This window comes from Felis catus, chromosome F1 (genome assembly GCF_018350175.1).
Source record: "Felis catus isolate Fca126 chromosome F1, F.catus_Fca126_mat1.0, whole genome shotgun sequence".
In the NCBI taxonomy this organism is placed as follows: domain Eukaryota; kingdom Metazoa; phylum Chordata; class Mammalia; order Carnivora; family Felidae; genus Felis; species Felis catus.
This window is the reverse complement of record NC_058384.1, coordinates 48,865,222-48,879,782: the sequence shown is the minus strand read 5'-3', so window position 1 is coordinate 48,879,782 and position 14,561 is coordinate 48,865,222. Positions and strand designations below refer to the sequence as shown.

Genomic DNA, 14,561 nt, shown 5'->3' with positions numbered 1-14,561 from the left:
AAAATGTAGCATGCATTTAATCTTTATTTTTGAGAGAGAGAGAGAGAAAAATGTGAGTGGGGGAGGGGCAGAGAGAAGAAGACAGATGATCCAACCAGGCTCTACACTCTTGGCACAGAGCACAACACGGGGCTTGAATTCACAAACTGTGAGATCATGTCATTTGCATTATAGTTATTTCTATAGCTGTTTCCTTAGGATGCTTTCATAAAAACACATAATCCCAAACCACATATATCAACTTAAGTAATTTTAAGGTAAGTGTGTGTGTGTGTGTGTGTGTGTGTGTGTGTGTGTGTAAGTGTGAGTGTGTGTTGTGTGCATGTAGCGGGGAGGACTTATATTGGTTTGATACACACAAATCAGTAGGGTGCTTTTAAAGGTGAAATTTTACAGGCGCCTGGATGGCTCAGTTGGTTGAGCATCTGACTTTGGTATCAGCTCAGGTCATGATACCAGTTTGTGAGATCAAGCTCTGTGTCAGGCTCTGTGCTCACAGTGCAGTGTCTGCTTAGGAGTCTGTCTCTCCCTCTCTCTCTGTCCTTGCCTTACTCTCGCTTTTAAAAAATAAATAAAACTTCTTTAAAAACAGGTGAAATTTTAGAGGCTTCATTACAATAAAAGAAGCAAATACCATTGTAAACTAGCCCACGAATAAATGAGAACCATGAAATTCATATTAAATATGTCCTAGGTTTTATGATGTTTCCATGAGCTGAGTCTTCTATTTCGTAGTGTGCTAGGAAACAAACTGGCACTCTGTCAGTGAGTGTAAGAACAAATCTTGATCTGTACTGTTTTCCAATTTCTATAGTGTAAATACCTCTACTTTGGTCAATTTTAAGCTCCCAATCAATTTTAAATGGTCCTAAACAAACTTGAAATTTGAATAAGAGGCTCTCCTGAGCCAGTGTGAGGCAACTCCAATACACCAACAAAAGACCACAAGTGTTTCTACTTACAGATTCCCTTCTCTCCTGGGTCCCACTCCAGGAGGTCTTTAATCCTTTTTATTTCCCTGTCTCCATCTTCATTGGCTCCTTCCCTTCAGCATAAACTCACTAATAGCTACTAAAATCTCTCACTCATTGCTAGTCTTGGCTCATTCCAATTAAAATAGTTCTAACATTGACATTTCCAATATCCATTCTCATACTAATTCCAAAATTCCATGAAAGGTTTGTTGTAATAATGTTATTTACACTGCTTTCAGGACATTAATATGCTATTGTTAAACCTGAAAGTTACTTTTCAGAGTCTATCCGAACTTATTTTATGAGGCTGGTCTGATCCTGATACTAAAACCAAGGGCAATGCACAAAACAAACACTATACAATGGTGATTTGACATCTGAAAAGTCAAAATAGACCGCAATTCTAACATACTACAGAAAAGCATTTGAGAAAATCCAACACTCACTTATAATAACTCTCAGTAAGTTAGAGGATAATTACCTCAACTTGATCAAGAGCATCTACTAAAAACCCCTAAAACATAGCACTCAATAGTGAAAGATGGAAAGCTTCCCCTCTAAAATTGGAAACAAGGCAAAAATGTGCCCTGATCGCTCTCCTTCCCCACAGCACTGGAAAGTCTAGGTACAACAGGAATACAACAGAGGGCTCAGGAAGACTCTTTGCAGGTGTCCATAATTATCAATATAGACCATTCCAAGTAATTGACAAAAACAAAAAACCTCCTAGAATGAATTTATCAAAGTTGCAAAATAGAATACAAGCACACACACACAACTGCATTTTTATATGCTAACATAAAACAATGAGAAAAACAGAGTCTTTATGTTTGACGTAAATACTGACATACTTACAAGTTGAATTTCTTATCTGCATTTCAAAATAATTTGGTGAGGAAGGGATTGGAATATATACAGTTGAGCCCCCAGACCCCATGGTCAAAAATGCACATATAATTTGACTTCCCAAAATCTTTACGAATAACCTGTTGACCTGTTGCCTTACCGATAACAGAAACAATTAACATTTTGTATGTGCATTATATAGCATGTTCTTACAATAAAGTTAAAGAAAATATTAAGAAAATCATAAGAGAAAACACACAGTACCGTAAAAATTCACACTTATAAGTGGACCCATGCAATTCAAACCCATATTGTTCAAGGGTAAACTGTATAAAGCAAGATTGGTCATGGGTTCATGATATTTGAAGCTGAAAATTGTTTATAGTTTTTAGTACTAACCTTGTTCGTTCCATGGCTCCCGGAGCATCGTTCTCACACAACAGCAGCAGCACAAAGAAACTTATAAGAAGAGCAACACTGGGCCCAACCCACATACTTTGAATCAAGACTACACGTGAGGCCCATTAGTCTGTGAACTTAACAAGCCCTTCAGGTGATTGTGATCCACGCTAATGTTTCCATTAAGGAGCTGGAATCCGTATAAAGAAACAAAACCCTAACAGAGAAAGCACTATGCAAGGTTTACATTTGAAAATCCATCAAAGTAGTCCCCAACTCCAGCAGACTAAAAAAAATATTTGAGAAAATCCAACACCCACTCATGAGAAAAATGTTCAGAAAGTTTAGAAATAGAGAGGAATTGTTTCAACTTGATAAAGAACATCTACCCAAAACAAACAAAAAACAGCCCGAAAGCTTACCTATCACTTAATGGTGAAAGATGAAGAGCATTCCAAGATTGGAAACAAGGCAAGATGTGTCCTCACCACTCATTGACCACAGAGCTGAAATGCTAGCTACAAGAACAGGCAAAAAAAAAAGACAGAAGAGGCATACTGAGTGCACAGGAAGATATAAAACTCCTTTTGTGGGTATCGATTATTATCTACACAAAACATCCCAAGTAACTGGCAAAAGAAAAAAAAATGCCTCCTAAAATAAGTGAGCTTAGCAAATTGACAGAATACAACATGAACACACACAAAACAATTGCACTTCAACATACTGATATAGAAAAATGAAGAAAATAGGGTCCTTACATTTTAGAGATAAATATTGTTATATTTTGAAATAAAGTACGGTTTCTGATATTCCTTTCAAAATAATTTGGTGAGGAGGATGGGAAGAGACATATAAAGCAACACGGTAGTGGATTAATAACAGTTGAAGCTGAGAAATGTAAATAGTTTTTTATACTAACTTCGCTTGTTCCGTGGCTTTCACAGTGTGGTCCTTGCACCAACAGCAGCACCTGAGAGGAGAGCAAAAGCTCAGCCTCAACCCATAGCCCTTGTCTCAAGACTACACGTGGGCCCATTAGTAAGTGACTCAACAAGCCCTTCAGGCGGTTCTGATCCACACTGTTTCCTACCCATTGCAGGACAACTGCACTCACCTGAAAATTGGTTGTTTATATTTGCACACACATTACTTCTGTAAGTATTTTAAATTCAATACAAGACAATGGGGGGAAGTGAAAGAATACTAGATGTTTCACTACCAAATCAGAATAAAATGAGAGGACATGTAATCCTATTCTTATACAAACAGTTCTGGAGGTTAGAAGAAGGAAATCTGTTCCCTAACTAGTTTATGAAGACAGAAAACAACCCAGGAATTGAACAAAAAGAAAAAGTATGAGAAAAGGAAATATCAAAGCCAATCTCACTCATGAATACAAGATACAATAATTTTAAGCAGGAGTTAAGGAAACAGCCAGCAGTATATACAAAATGACAACAAATACCGTAACTAAATTGCATTTACTCTAGAAAAGCAAAGTTGGTTTAACACTAGCAAAACTAAAGGAGGAGCACAAGGGCAATTTGTGTATTCCTAACATGTTCTGTGTTTTGCTCCAGATGTTGGCTACAGGAGTTTGCCTGATTTTTAAAAATGTATTAGGATGTATGCTTATGATCATTTTGCCTTTCTAATTGTAAAATAAACTTAAAGGCTTTGAAAAAAACTTTTAACTGCATTTATTCTCAAAAAATACTGTTCATTATCATGATTGATTAAAAAATAGGACACATAAGAAATTCCATTACTGAAATATAATAACACTTGAGGAAAATATAATAATAAATCTGTAACCTCTCTTCCAGATAACCTTGAGATACTTCCATCTATTGAAAGTTGACTTTAAAAAGAACTTCAATGTTTCTAATACTACAATAAGCAAATGTTTAAGAGTCAACATAATGATTAAAATCAATTCAGCATTTTAAATATCATAAAAACTAGAACTTTTTTATTTTCTCAAAATACAAAATATTAACATAAGTGATTTGACTTTTAAATGAAAATGAATTACAAATATTCGAGAAGGAAATCAGTCTGTGTTTGATGTTATAAAACACCTCTGGTTCACAACCAGGGAAACTAACATATGAAGCTTGTCTGGCTGGAGGCAAGAAGAGTAGATCTCCACATGTGCCTGCCAAAATCTTAAAAGCTTGTATAAAGGTCTTAACTGGTTTTAGTAATGTACACCATCCAGTAGGTCTCAATAGAACCTTACTCTCTTAAGGATTTGCCCTTGGAATGTCTCCTAGTGAGGGAAAGGTGAGTGGAATATAAATTCCAAGGACAGGGATAAGGATGAGGAGCCTCTGATTGCCCAACTCATGGTCAATCTGCCTTCACGTCTCCTCAATGACCTCCTCCAACAAACATAATAAAATTTCATTCTACTTTGCAATATACCTTTGGTCCTTAAGTCAAGCATGACACAATGTCAATTAAAAATTGGTTTATCTAGACTGCTATATGCATACGATATTATATACAAACCTAATGGTAATCACAAATCAAAAACTGGCAAGCAAATAGATATGTTAAAAATAAAGAGAAAAGAATCCATGTATATCACTAAATAAAGCCAGCAAATCATGAGAGAAGATAGCAAGAGAGGAAAGGAACAGACAAGAACTACAAGAACAACCATAAACCAAGTAACAAAATGGCAGTAAGTACATACCTATCAGTACTTACAGTAAAACCTTGGTTTGCAAGCATAATTCATTCCAGAAACATGATTGTAATCCAAAGCACTTGTATATCAAAGTGAATTTCCCCACAAAAATAATGGAAACTCAGATGATTCGTTCCACAATGCCAAAATATTCATATAAAAATTATTACAATACTGTAATATAATACAATAAAGAAAATACAAAATATAAAGAAAAATAAACAAATTAACCTGCACTTACCTTTGAAAACCTTTGTGGCTGGTATGAGGGAGACAAAAGGGGGGAGGGTTATTTTGTAGGATGAATTTCACTATCACTAACAGAATCACTGCTATCTATTGGCCAATGGAATCTTTTTCTTTTCATGCAGCTTTAATAAGGAATCTATCCAATGACCTAGAATGAAGCAAAGCATTCCTAAGCTTACTCTTGTATGGAAAAGCAAAGGACTGTCCATAGGTATTCTGAAGTGACAAAAAATACACTAGTGCAAGTTTTGGACACGTTCCTATGTTCTGAAAAATCACTGATTTCCTCGTAACACCACAGCCTGAAACTGAGCATCTGAGCATGGGAGATGATCACCCACAATCCCACAACAAGCAAGAGAGAGACAGAGACAGAGACAGAGACAGAGACAGAGAGAGAGAGAGAGAGAGAGAGAGAGAGAGAGGAAACACTGGCTCAGTTGTGATCATGGGACGTTCGGGGTTACGTACTACTCATAATGCAAGATATCACTCATTTATCAAGTTAAAATTTATTAGAAATGTTTGCCTCTCTTACAGAACACTCGCAGAACAAGTTACTTGCAATCCAAGGTTTTAATGTATTTTGAATGTAAATGGACTTAAAGGCTCAATCAAAAGACATGGGTGACGGAATGGATAAAAAAGCAAAACCCATCTATATTGTATCTACAAGAGGTTCATTTCAGACCGAAAGGTGCAGATTGAAAGCCAGGAGATGGAAGAGCATTTATTATGCAAATAGAGTGAAAATAAATACTTTTCAATACAATTGTATAATCTTGGAGCGTACCCTTTATGACTACATAATGTTCTTCTGTGTCTCTTACAGTTTTTGTTTTAATTTTTTTAAGTTTATTTATTTACTTTTAGAGAGACAGAGAGAGTGTGAGCAGGGGAGGGGTAGAGAAAGAGGGAGAATCTCAAGCAGGCTCCGCGCTGTCAGCGCAGAGCCCATGCGGGGCTCAAACTCAAGAAACTGTGAGATCCTGACCTGAGCCAAAATCAAGACACTTAACCAACTGAGTCACCAAGGTGCCCATGTTTTAATTTATTTTATCTGATGTAAGTATTTCTACCAGGACCAGATGGATCTAATAGATATATTCAGAACATTCCTTCCTAAAACAGCAGAATATACATTCTTTTCAAGTGCACACAGATCATTCTTCAGAATAGATCACATATTAGGCCATAAAACAAGTCTCAACAAATTCAAAAAGACAGGTCATTCCATGCATCTTTTCCAACCACAACGCTATGAAACTAGAAATTAACCATAAGAAAAAATCTGGAAAGAACACAAATACCTGGAGGTTAAATATCATTCTACTAAACAATGAATGGGTCAATCAAGAAATCAAAGAGGAAATCAAAAAACATATGGAGACAAATGAAAATGAAAACACCATGGTCCAAAATCTTTGGGATACAGCAAAAGCTGTTCTAAGAGGGAAGTTTATAAAAATACAAGCCTACCTCAAGAAGCAAGAAAATCTCAAACAAACAACCTAACGTTACACCTAAAGGAGCTAGAAAGAAACAAACAAAACCCAAAAGGCAGTAGAAGGAAGGAAATAGTAAAGATTTCAGCAGAAAGAAACGATTTAGAAACTAAAAAAACAAACAAACAAAACCAATAGAACAGATCAATGAAACCAGGAACTAGTTATTTGAAAAGATAACAAAATCAATAAACCTTTAGCCAGACTTGTCCAAAAAAATAAAAAGAAAGAGAACTCAAACAATATCAGAAATGAAAAAGGAGAAATAACAACAGATAACACAGAAATACAAAGGATTATAAGAGAATATTATGAAAAACCATATGCCAACAAATTAGACAACTTAGAAGAAATAGATAGATTCCTGGAAGCATATAAACTACCAAAACTGAATTGGGAAGAAATAACACATTTTAACAGACTGATTACCAGCAAAGAAATTGAATCAGTAATCAAAAAACCCCCAACAAACAAAATAGGACCAAATAGCTTCACAGTGAATTTTACCAAACATTTAAAGGAAGTTAGTACCTTTTCTTCTCAAACTATTCCATAAAGTAGAAAAGGAAGGAAAACTCCAAATTCATTTTATGAAACCAGCATTTCCCTGATACCAAAACTAGATAAAGACACCACAAAAAAAAAAGGAAAAAAAGAGAGAGCTACAGGCCAGTATCTCTGATGAACATAGATGCAAAAATTCTCAACAAAATATTAGCAAACTAAATCTAGCAATGCATTAAAAAAAATCATTCACCACAATCAAGTGGGATTTATTCCCGGATGCAAGTGTGGTTCAATATTCACAAATCAATCAACATGATATGTCACATCAACAAGAAAAATGATAAAAACCATATGATCATTTCAATAGGTGCAGACAAAGCATTTGACAAAGCACATCACTTCAAGATAAAAACCACAACAAAGTAGGTTTAGAGGGAACATACATCAACATAAAAAAGGCCAAATATGAAAAACCCACAGCAAACATCCTACTCAGTGGTGAAACACTGAGAGCTTCTTCCCTAAGATCAGGAAGAAGACAAGGATATCCACTCTTAACCACTTTTACTCAACATAGTATTGGAAGTCATAGCCACAGTAATCAGACAACAAAAAGAAATAAAGGGCATCCAAATCAGTAAGAAAAAAGTAAAACTCATGACTATATGATAGTCATATATATATAGTAATATACATATTACTGAATATACTGAATATCATTCAGCCATTAAAAAGAATGAAACCTTGCCATTTACAACAAAATGGGTGGAACTAGAGAGTATAATGCTAAGTGAAATAAGTCAGTCAGAGAAAGACAAATACTGTATGGTTTCCCTTATATGTGGAATTTAAGAAACAAAACAAAGAAAGAAAGAGGCGAAACCACAAAAGAGACTTTTACTACAGAGAACAGATGGTTAAAAGAGGGGAGGTGGGTGGCAGGATGTGTGAAATAGGTGAAGGGGAAGAAGAGTACATTATCATGATGAGCCACTCACTAATGTATAGAATTGTTGATCACTATATTGTATACCCTGAAATTAATATAACACTGTATGTTAACTATATTGGAATTAATATTTTTAAACATTAAAATTAAAAAATTCATTTAGCAATTAATTAGGATTTTCTTGTTCAAACATTTAATTATCACATCATTGTTATTAAATGAAAAATTTGAAGTTAATTTTTATATGATTAATTTATATATTTATACAATTGAGTACATATAATTTAATCAAATAGTAACCTAAAATAAAAATATTTTTGTATTCAAAATAGTATGTTTATATCTAAGAATAAATTATTTTTAATATCTTTAGGGGATTGGTGGATTACAAATCACTACAGAAGATGTTGAAATGCCAAAAAAAATTGGAAAATCCTGATATGGTCTACAGAAATATCAGCACCTCACAAATAGGAATCTTTGATATTTTTCAGAAAAATAGAATATTTATAATTGCTTATGTCTTTCATAAGAAGCCTTTTTATGTGAATATATTACAAACATTTATTTGCTTACACTAATTAGTTTTTAAAAGAAGAAAATAAATTAATCCCGAAAGATACTCAATGTATATTTGACTTTTAGCATAATTTCATCAGCATATTACCCTTTTGATTCTATTTTGATAAGAAGTTTGTGTGATGAAACAATTTCAAAATTATAATGATAAAAATAACCATAATAGTGACTAGGAATAGTATAACACACCCCTTAGTAAATGGATTCATAATTTTTCCTTAACTAAATAAAATATAGTTACGTGCGTTGTCTTTACAAGGGAAAATAAGTACATCATCCAAAACTCCTTAATTTCAGCCTCTCACTAATTACACATCTGCTGCTTCTTCCCTTACATGTCTCATTATCCCAGTTTTCATTAGGTGACCTCTTGACACCAGTGACAATCCCACAAAACATAATGGTGGATGTTTATTAATTGGTCATGTACAAATAATCATTCGCTTAATTATAAAACTCAATGTGTGTATGTATGAATATGTGTTCATGTTTCTCCTATTGGATTCTTATTTATATTCTCACAAAAATGCAAAAATGATATGCAGGTGTGTGTTTTTAAAAGGTTTATTGCAATTGTTACAATGAAAATTCCATTTTTTTGTTTGCTTCCTCTTTTCCTTTTCATCTTTGTGTGAGAGAAGTAATCTGTCTGAAAGTTGGGTGACACATACATATTGGTGAATGTGCTTCTCAATATGAAGAAAACTTCCATTTCTATTGTCATGCCAAGAAAAAATACTTCAATTTTTCTTTATGCATATATCAAATAAATGGACTACATGATCATATTTCAGACCTCCCACTTTCTGTACTCCTGAAACCTACACCCACTGGTCATTCATGCATCATCAACAAAACAAGCATCCTAGAATATGCTTATATCTCCAAAAGGTGAACACAACTTGGTTGCCTTTGGGAATAGAGGCTGGAAAACTATGGGTTTTCCTTTTTTTTTTTTTTATCCTTAATACTTTGTGAATGTTTTCAGATATACACATGTTTTTTTTCCCCCAAAACTTAACATTTGTATTTTCAAATGGAATTTTTTCACACCATTTTAATCAGAAAAAGTTTAGAGTAAAAGGGATTATTTAGATGATTTTAATAAAAACTTCCTAAGTTATGGAAATTTACATGCATTAAAAAAATCAAAGTTTTAACTTGATTTAGGGAAATCATAAAAAAAAATTATCCCTTCTGTAGGAGAGCACACCATTGCTGTATTCTTTGCACTAGATAAACATACATTTCTAATGTTCCTAATTCAACTATTTATATGGCTACAAACATGCAGAGAAAAATGTTTTTAAAAAGGCTATTTTGTTTTTTATTGGTTAAAAAATAGATTCACAGTGGCTTTTAAAAGCTTCTATTATTACTGTATCATGTTATCCTCTAAAGTTGAGCTATCAGTCCTCATTCTAAATCGTTGGTAACAAAGAAAGACTTTATGCAACTCCCATTTAAGGCAACACAAATAACTGAATGCATCCACAATGCAACTTCCAGACAGAAAATTGAGAGCCCTTTCTATAGACAAACCACAAGATTCCTGAAGAAAATTTACAGCAATATTTCTTCTACTTTATTTTTCAAGTTAATTTTATTAAATTTTATACTTTCAAGTTAATAGCCTATTCATTTATATGATTATTTATTCATTTATTAGAAGAATATAAATTGAGTACCAGTGATGTGCCAGAAATACTGCATGGTGCTGCATATGTAGTGAAATGAAGCTGGACGTCTGCCATCATAAAACTTGAAATTGTCACACAAAAATATATTGTATAAATAAACATTATAAAAAGTGAAAAGCTATAGAAGAAGCAAACATGACTGCTAAGATAGAAGTGACAGGAGAGACTTTTTTTGAGTGGTCTGGGAAGATGCCATTAAGAAAGTGATATTTATGCTAATTTGATGGATAAGAAACCAGTCCTGAGAAGAGCATGGGGCAAAAGATTACAGGTAGAGGAACAATCATGTGCAGTATGTTAGTGAGTATCTTGGACTATTGTAGAAATGTTAAGAAGCTGATAGTGAGTGAAGGGACACATGGTATAATATTAAATTAAAGAAGTAATCAAGGCCTGGCCATGCGGGGCTGAAGTTGTCAGGAATTTGGCATGGATTTAAAGTACGATGAGAAGGTTTACAATGAATGGTTTTCAGCAGTGGAGAAATATGATCTCTTTGTGTGTGTGTGTGTGTGTGTGTGTGTGTGTGTGTGTGTGTGTGTAAGGTGATAGACTTGAAATACAGTTATGAGACAGAATCCATAAAATTCTTAGAATAAAGAAGGAGTTATCAAAGACCACAAATTTTCTACCTTTCTATATGAACTAAAAGAAATCCTTTCAGATTGCACTTATCCTTATCGGTCACCCCTGAACCTTCCATAAAATAATGTTATATTTTAAGAAATGGTTTTATGTCATGTAATCTTAAATGTGTATCATATCAGTGTAAGTCCACTTTTGCCATTATACAGTTTCACTGAAAGTTATGATGTTTAAAAATCTTTGTAGAATTAACTTTCAGAAGAAATGCCACTATTACTAATGTTAAAAATATTCTAATCAGCAGGCTGCCTTCTATTCCATTGTTTTCTATTAGACATCATCTTAAATAGTAATTCTTTTCAGACTCTAAAATTCAAACCATGGATAAAGTTTTAATAGTAATTGAGTCAATGTAGCCATTTTAATTGATTACCATATATTACACATGTATATATAATTAAAATATAATTATATACTAACTCTACATTTATGATTTTCTTTTGTACCAATACAACACAGTAATAATTCACTTATCGATCATTATATATTAATAAATAAAAGGAATGGCTTTAGTCAAGAATTGGTTAGTAATCAATTTTTCATCTGATATTGATTTAATATATGGTCAAATGCCAGTGATGATTCCAATTTCTCATGCAGTTATTTTTTTAATGTTTATTTCTTTACTTGGGGAGGCCAGAGAGAGAGGGAGAGAGAGAATCCCAAGGAGGCTCCATGCCCAGTGTGGAGCCAAACACAGGGCTCAGTCTCACAACTGTGAGATGATGACCTGAGCAGAAATCAAGAGTCAGACTCTTAACCAACTGAGCCAACCAGGTGCCCCTCATGCCGTTCCGCTTAATGGAAAATACAATTTTGGTATACCATAAGAGACCTATTAATACTTACAAAGTACTATTATCTATAACTATTATAACTATTTAATATTAAAATAAAAACTCATAAAAATAATTTAATACATCCAAATAAAACTGAGTGCTGTTTTGAGAAACATGAAAAATGCAGTGTTCCTTCTAGTAAAGGCAGCACTACACTCTGGTGTCACCCTTGATGACATTCAAATAGGTCACTGACTTCAAAAATAAGAAGGACATAATTGTGACTTGTAGTTTAAGGGTCAGTGATAGAACACTTACCCAAATATTGGATACTAGTTTAAATATAAATGTAGACCTAGTTAGCCTAGGAAAGAAGAAATAAGCATGTTTAGTTCAAGCAAGTAAACTCATCTCAGCCCTGTTTTTCTTGAGGCTTTGATTAATAAATGATATCTTCAAGCATATAACAAAACCTAATGTGAATTTAGTGCAATCATAAATGGCAACAGGAAGGTAAGGAAGAGATTTTGAAAATACTCATCCATCTATCCTGAAACAATTAATCTTCAGAGGAAGTTATTAACATCAATCTCTTTAGCCGAATTCACCTGAGAATTAGATGCTAGTAAAACACATTCATTATCTAACATTTGAGTTTTTCATCTCCAGACTAAAAAATAAGCTAACAACACAAAAGCAATTAAAATATAGTTCTTGTTTAACAATTTCCTCTGTTAATTACCTTTACAAAGAATCAGTCTTTCAAACTGACATGCATCGTGTATAAATTAATCTTACAGGAACAGGAAAGTATACAAGCCTAGCAAGAGTTATTTTATTTTATTTTTCTCAAAAAGCACATCAATCATAAATGAGAGCATTAGCCTCAAGACTAACATTTTTCTTGGGTCCTATTTAGAAGCCAGGAGACATGGATTTATTTTGTTTAAATATTAATTTTGTCATATTTTATAGACTTTTAGACAAATCCTCCTTCCAGACATAATTACCTCAATAAAATTAATATTTCAAAAAGTAAATGGGATATAAAATCTATTTGAAGGTATGTTTACTGTTATTTTTATTTTAGCTATTAAAATATATATATCTTAATTGCCATCTGCATATGCATGAATTGATCTAAACACAAGACTCTACAGGGGAGACCTAACATTTTAGTTTTTAAAATTAATCAACTGTTATATTAGGTAAGATACAGTAACAAACAAGCTGCTATAACAGATTCTAATTATAAATCGCCCATGCATAACACAAGTATGTTTTTCCCACTCATAACATGTGCGTTCCTGATAAGTAGCATCACTTCCCCCAACTAGTGTTTCAGGAACCACAACCCCTCATCACTGTCATTCCAGGATGGATTTTTGAGTGCTGAGAAGTTGAACCAGAGTTTGGATTCAGTTCTTTGTCTAGTAACAATACAGAAGGGTAAAAAATGGACAGCACAGAGAGAAATATTAAAAAATACAATGGCTGAGAATTTTCCAAAATGGATGAAAAGCACCAATCTGTTTGGGCAGATGGAAAGGCTGAAATCCAATATGGTGAGACATCTAGAGTCAGGATGATTCTTGAGATTTGTACTGAATGAAGGAAATGATACTGGGCCTTTGTCCTTCAGAACTCATCATTCATTACTTAGCACGTACCCTTGGGGAAGAGGTATGATCTTGGGTGAGGCATCTTCTTGTAGCCAAAAGCAATACCACAGAGAGATTTAAGCCATCTATAGCCCACCCTGTTGGTAGCTGTAGAAATGAGGGACATGGAATAGTATCCACCATAATTACATGCACTGGAATGTAAATACTCATGGGATATAGGTGGAAGTCCTGAGATAACTGCTCAATAGCTGGAATTCCTTTGCCACACATTAACTCAGGCTAGTAACTGCTATGCTGCCCAAAGTTCCAACAGGTTTTCAAAAAAAAAAAAGGAAGAAAAGAAAAGAAAAGAAAAGAAAAGAGAAGAGAAGAAAAGAAAAGAAAAGAAAAGAAAAGAAAAGAAAAGAAAAGAAAAGAAAAGAAAAGAAAAGAAAAAAGACAAGACAAGACAAGACAGGGGGAGGGGCACCCTGTGGCTCAGTCCGTTGAGCATCCAATTTCAGTAATGATCTCATGGTTCATGAGTCCAAGCCCCACCTCAGGCTCACTGTTTTCAGCACAAGCCTGCTTGGGATTCTCCCTCTCCCTCTCTCTCTGCCCCTCTCCTGCTTGTGCTCTCAAAAATAAAATAAACATTAAAAAAAAAAAAACACTTGTTTTAATTTTCAAACATTACTAGCTGGGAACATACAAAAAGTTACTTTTCAGCCTCAGTGTATTGAATTGTAAAACATTAAAATATATGGTTATAACAATGTATGTAAAAAGTTCACTAGTGTCCCTCCTTTTCCACCTTCCCCACTTGAGTGGGCTTGATTCTTGTTGCCCACTGAGCATTTGTTGACCTGACCATTAAAGGACTTACACTGTGAAGATCAGTGCTGTAAGGCCACCAGCAAAAACGTGGCATCCATTTTCTAGTTACGGAATGGTGAAGAAAACAGTCAGTTGAGGGACAGTATTTCTCCCAATCATCTCCCACCGATATTTTATGTATAGAATTGTTGATTTACCTTCCACATCAAAACTAAGGAACTGTTCCGGCTATCTCTTGCTAGGTCACAAACCATCTCTAACTCTGTAGCTGAAAATAATAATTTTTTGTT

General features: G+C 34.0%; 1 long non-coding RNA gene across 2 annotated transcripts in view; it reads right to left on the bottom strand.

Moving 5' to 3' along the window:
- Positions 1-4,999, bottom strand: part of LOC123382709 — a 350,458-nt gene extending 345,459 nt beyond the window's left edge. For both annotated transcript variants that reach the window (XR_006591490.1, XR_006591488.1), the window contains exon 1: positions 2,642-4,999. This is a non-coding gene — a long non-coding RNA (uncharacterized LOC123382709). The remainder of the gene's footprint in view (positions 1-2,641) is intronic.
- Positions 5,000-14,561: the final 9,562 nt, after the last annotated feature.